Source organism: Sinocyclocheilus grahami, unplaced genomic scaffold (genome assembly GCF_001515645.1).
Source record: "Sinocyclocheilus grahami isolate Dianchi unplaced genomic scaffold, SAMN03320097.WGS_v1.1 scaffold650.1, whole genome shotgun sequence".
In the NCBI taxonomy this organism is placed as follows: domain Eukaryota; kingdom Metazoa; phylum Chordata; class Actinopteri; order Cypriniformes; family Cyprinidae; genus Sinocyclocheilus; species Sinocyclocheilus grahami.
In genome coordinates, this window is record NW_015505829.1 from 236689 (window position 1) to 242518 (window position 5830).

Below are 5830 nucleotides of genomic sequence, written 5' to 3' on the forward strand. Positions count from 1 at the left end.
TTCATAAGTAACATGGAAAAGGAATGTAAAAATCATTCAATAAAAACGTTAGTTAACCATTTTAACCATATAAATATGACATGTACTTTCAAGGTAAAATATATCGTCAAAATTATGTTTTTTGTTTGTTTTAAAATGATGTTGATTATACCATATAGGTTAATCCTATTTTTAAAACAAACCAATTACAGTAAAGGTTTCTGCTGTGTCCTGTAAAGTTATTATTATTTTTCACAGTTTAAATGGTGAAAGTTAACGAAACAAGTTTTTATTTTAGCATTATTACATTCTTTTCCCGTTAAACATTTTGTACTGCAGAAATGAGAGCTTTGTCTTCTCACTCCAGTACAAAAGCCTTATTTTTAAAAACATGATTTAACATATTAAAGAATATCAACGGTACAGGATCCATAAAGTGCAGTTGTTGATAAGGTAAATAAATACATATGCACTCATTTAGAAGAGGCAATCTGTTGCCTCACTAATCCGGATTTTCAGATCCACAAAGTTTCCATTAGATTGGCTGATGCGTCCAATAACCCTTCCGCGTCCCAGCTCTTTCCCCCGCAGTGATCCCGTTTTGACACCGAGACAAAAACAAAAAAGCAGTATGAATGGTGAAGGAGCGAGCAGGCAGGGAGAAAGCAAGAGGAGGCGGTTAGTCTTTGTAGTCGGTGAGGAATGCGGAAACGCTCCTGCTCTGTGTCAAACTGCTCTGAAGGGGGTCAAGGCACATTCAGCCAGCGTGGGAAAGCGAGGAGGAGACCGAGCACACACACACGCTGCATATTCCTGCATAGATGGGAAAACCATAAAGGGGGAAGGACGGACATTGCAGATCGATGAAAATCAGTCACTTTTTTTATCCACTCCGCTTTTTTGAGGGACTGATCAGACGATCTTTCACTTGATTTACTGTTGCAGTGGGTGGTACTGCTGGGAGATGGGGCTTAGCGCGTGCACCATCCGACTACCTGTGTGGCCCGTTGCGAGGACACTGCACGAGCTGTGATGCGTGTGGAGACGCTGGGAAAGTTACTGAAGTTTATGAATGACGCGAGACTCTCCGGGCGGAATCTAACAAACGGGGTAACTATACTGAGCAGACTCCCATTCACTTGCGTTACTTCTACATTCAGTGCGCGTGTTTGTACATATGGGGCTTTGCTTGCACGCTAGATGGATTATTAGAGAAATGTGTTCATGTTGTTTGAGTGTGGAAGCTAATGTAGGCGCTTTAGGTCCAGCGTTTATTGATATGCACAGCTAGACAATGCAATCAGTAGACAACCACGTGCTCGAGGCTTGTGTGGCACAAAGAAGAGCAGGGACAATCTTGTCATTAGAAAACTAAGTCCGTTTATTTTTATTGACAATATGCGCATGGGTTAGATTCAAAGCTTGAGTCTATTACAGTCGTTTACTGTACGGAAACAAGTTACATTAGGCATACATGTGTTGACTCAAAGGTTAACAAGTAGCCTAGTTATGGATCAGTGACGTGAGGTTATTCAGAAAAGAATTAAATACGCAATTCATATAAAATTATTTGAATAGACATTTTCTGTGATTAACGTGTTCAACTTCTGAATTAAACGCTATTGTGATTATATAAATGTTATAATATATATATATATATATAATAGCGTATATGTATTATTTAAAATTATTTTTTACTTTGAATAAAATACATATAGGAATATATTTGTGTGACTTAATGTGAAAGATGTCAGGGTGGTGTAACTGTTGAAATAGTTTTAAAAAAAGTCTAATTAAAAGGCAATTTTCTAATTTTTTTTGTAGTTTGAATGTGTGTGAAAGTAGGTGTGTATATATATATATATATATGTCTGTCTGTCTGTCAGTGTGGTTTAACCAGCATGCATGAAGCCATTTTGTTGTCATGTGACAAGATATCTATAAAAACAGGAAATATCACATTGAGGTCCGTGTAGACCCTCATAACTGTCGCAAGGTCATTATTTTTGAATGAATAGCCAAGATAATGACTTTTTAAAAATAAAAAACACGTTTTGTTCAGGTCAAATCAAGAAACCGAAATAACTTTTTCATATTTCTAACTCAAAAAATTTATAATTTTTCTTTAAAAATAATTTAGTGTGTTCAAACACGTTCAAGCTGCAAAGTATTGATGGTTATGCCACTTGACACGTTTAGAGTCATTAGCTCGAGATGCTTTGTATGTGGTAAAACCATAGTGAGAACAGGCTGTAATAAAAAAAAATTGGCACTTTAACTAGATATTTAAGTGATGTTTACAAACAAATTTCGGGAGGAGCACGCACAGATAATTAACACGGCCAGTTCATCATTAGTGATTACACCATTTATCCAATCAGCGCAAGTGAAAACTCCCATAAATAACCAAGTACGCCCTACCTTCGTTATCTCTCGACTTTCAGCATTGGTGCATCCAATCGCCGCATGATGTCCGAGATCGAATTGTTCCCTGAGGAAAACACCTTCGACAGCACAGCTCCTCCCGCGTCTACAGCCGACGTTCAGCGCGCCAACACTCCGCAGGACACCCCAACTGAGCCCGCGGCTGCCTTCCCGCATCGCCGCCACTCATACCTTCAGACGCAGAGATTCTCCTTCACCCTCACCTTCCAGGCGTCAGCCACCTTCTCCAGAGTCCTCCTATGCATCGGCTCTCTCCTCCGCTCCAGCTACGGAGAAATGGACCGTGCCAAAGATACGTCAAGTGCTTTCAAACGCTGGCATCCTTGCTCCTCACCGTCTGAACAAGCCGGAGCTACAAGCCCTCTACGCTTCGCTCCAGGCGGGGGCGCCACTTCCAATCTCCACTCCTCCGTCCAAAGCTAAGGACAAAACAAACCGGGGCCGCAGTGCTCCTTATTCACGGCCTGATCCAACTACCACGCCACCAAGGACGAGCCTCCGACTATCTGGCCGCAGCAGAAGGCCTTCGGCAAGCCTGGGCCACGCACCTGATCCAGCAGCAAACATTTCCCGATCCTCTGAACGTCAGCCAGCAGACTCTCCAGGCGACGCACTGGCGTGCACCTCCACAAGCCGCATAGATAGTGTGAGCACGCCTCCGCTAGCGGCACAGCCCCATCCTCAGTCTCTGTTTTACCCCACCCTTAACCCTCTCCCCTACCCATGGCCCCCAGCCCCACCATCCAGCTCTAGCGCGAGGCTTCCTCAGCTAGCAGCAAAAGCTCCGACGCCCACAATCTCATCTTTCCTTCCTTATGTTTTTCCCACCCCCGAGACCAACCAAAGCGTGAGGCCACCTCCGCTAATAGTGCAGGTTCTGGCGCCCGCTATTCCCTCTCTCTTTCCTGTTCTTTCTTCCGATCTCGCCCCCCGAGCTGTTCCAAGCGTGAGCTTGCCTCCACAGGCGGTTCCGGCGGCTACTTTTCCCACCCCCATCCCCCAGGCCCGCTCATCCTACTGTCTGTCCACAGCCACGCCCCTACCTATGCCACCAAACGCCCTTGCCCTGGACCCTCCCCCTGTATCCAGTAACATCCGGAACCAAATCCTCTCGGGTGCGGACGTAGATCTTTTTTCCCTTCTGTCTCCTATTTCGCCTTCGTCCACTGACCGCCAAATCGACTGCGGTGAATTTTCAGTCACCTTAAAAAACAAATCAAATATTCAATCTCGTATTCTATCATTTTCCGAATTCGCCATCACTTTCAATCGTTACGCTGAAGTCATCTGTTCCGTTTTTCCTCACAGGAGACGTGAGCTCGGCGACTATCTTACTATTGTCGCCCATCTCGCGCTATCATACGGGGGCTCCCATTTCTACACATACCACAAGTTATTCTCAGCAAAATGTGCTATTCGAGTGGCCCAATGGAACCAGTGTCCTTACTGGGGGGCCTTGGACACTGAACTTCACAACAGGGTATTTTTAGGCTGCCGCAACATCACATGCGCGGTATGCCGATCCATCGCTCACCCCACCACAACGTGCCCCTTTGTCAACCCATCCATTCCCCCCATCTCCGAACCATCTCAGCCCAAATCCACCAGCTACGTGCCGCACTTCCCAACCAACCCCTCCCTCCCCTCTTCCACTAACCGCCGCCCCCCCCATCCTTCTCCAGCAGACAGCTCTGCACCAGCTTCAATGCCGGCAGATGCTCAAGACAACGCTGTCGATTCATGCACATTTGCAATTTTTGTGGCGGTGCTCACGCCCGCTTGATTTGCCCTGTCAAGAAAGCTGCCAATAAAAATGCTAAACAATACTTATCGACTCCTGTAAATGTCTCTCGTTTATCTTCTGGAAAAAAAAAGCCTTATAATCGACCTCTCTTCCCCGCATAATTCCCCGCTCCCGAGCATTAACTGCCTCATCCCACTTGAAGAATTTTCTCTTCATTACCATGACATCGACCAAGCCATTACCATGATCAAAGACGCAGGTCGCGGCGCTTGGATGGCCAAAGTTGACATCACCTCTGCCTTTAAAGTGATATACCCATCCACCCTGACTTTTGGCACCTATTTGGCATCTGCTGGCGCAAAAAAATCTACTTTTCCGTCTGCCTCGCATTCGGCTGCAGAAGCGGCCCCAAAATTTTCGACATGTTATCAGAAGCAATTTGCTGGGTCCTCTCCAACAATTACGCCGTACCCTACTTAATCCATCTCTTAGACGACTTCTTAATTATATCACCCCCCGACTCCATCCCAGCAGCGCACCTTTCGACAACGCAAAAGGTTTTCGCAGAGCTCGGGATTCCCCTCGCCCAAGACAAAACTTCAGGCCCAAGCACTTCCATCGAATTTTTGGGAATCAACCTAGATTCACAAAAATTTCAAGCTTCTCTACCCAAGGACAAAATAGACAGAACGATTCTGGTGGCTTCCACTCTTTTAGCCAACCCAAACTGCTCCAAACGCGAGCTGCTATCCGTGCTCGGTCATCTAAATTTCGCAATGCGAATCATCCCGCAAGGCCGCCCCTTCATCTCTCACCTCCTCTCTCTTGCGTCCTCCGTTCATGAGCTAGATGATCAAATATCTATAACCAATTCATGCCGAGACGAGCTCAGTCTGTAGATTTCCTTCCTTAAACAATGGAACGGCTTATCTTTTTTTACAACAATTCTACATGGCCTTCCCAGCTGTTAGGTTTACCTCAGCCGCTAATATCCTCAGCACTTTTCGAGCTATATCCTATAGTCGTGGCATCCTTTCTGTGGGGAAAAGAGTGGTCCACCACCAGCATCATTATTCACTGCGAAAACGAGGCTACCGTGCACTGCATTAATAAAGGCCGTTCTCATTCATCCGCCTTAATGCCTTTGTTAAGACGTCTAATTTGGATCTCGGCTTGCGACCAGTTCATCATAACTGCAAAACACATTCCCGGGTCAAAAAACCAAATAGCTGACTCTCTCTCTCGTTTTGCCTTCCAGAAATTCAGGCTGTTGGCACCAGAAGCGGAACCACTACCAACCCCAGTACCTCCTTATTCAGAGCTGATATTCCATTGAATCATCCTCTGAGACCTCTTCTCAAGGCTTCCCTCGATTCTGTTTTTCAAGTTGTTTCCCCCAGAACCTTGCAATCCTATTTTACAGCATGGAAATGCTTCAAAGCTTTCCATTCCACCTACAACCTGCCATTTCCCGATTTTTCCCTACTCTCTATCACTTCATCACACCTCAACATTAACAAAAACCTCCAAGTCAGCTCCATTAAAAGCTATCTAAGCGGAATTCAGTTTTTCCATAAGCTCATATACGGTTCACCCTCACCACAAATAGCCAATTCACAGACCTCCCTTCTCATCAAAGGCATTCAAAGAGCCCACCCCACT

The 5830-nt window shown here is 45.3% G+C and overlaps 1 protein-coding gene across 1 annotated transcript in view; it reads left to right on the top strand.

Moving 5' to 3' along the window:
* Positions 1-280: 280 nt before the first annotated feature.
* Positions 281-5830, top strand: part of LOC107558583 (cyclin-dependent kinase 6-like) — a 61541-nt gene continuing 55991 nt past the window's right edge. Inside the window, exon 1 of the mRNA XM_016242245.1 lies at positions 281-1089. The gene's annotated coding sequence lies outside the window, so the exon portion shown is untranslated. The remainder of the gene's footprint in view (positions 1090-5830) is intronic.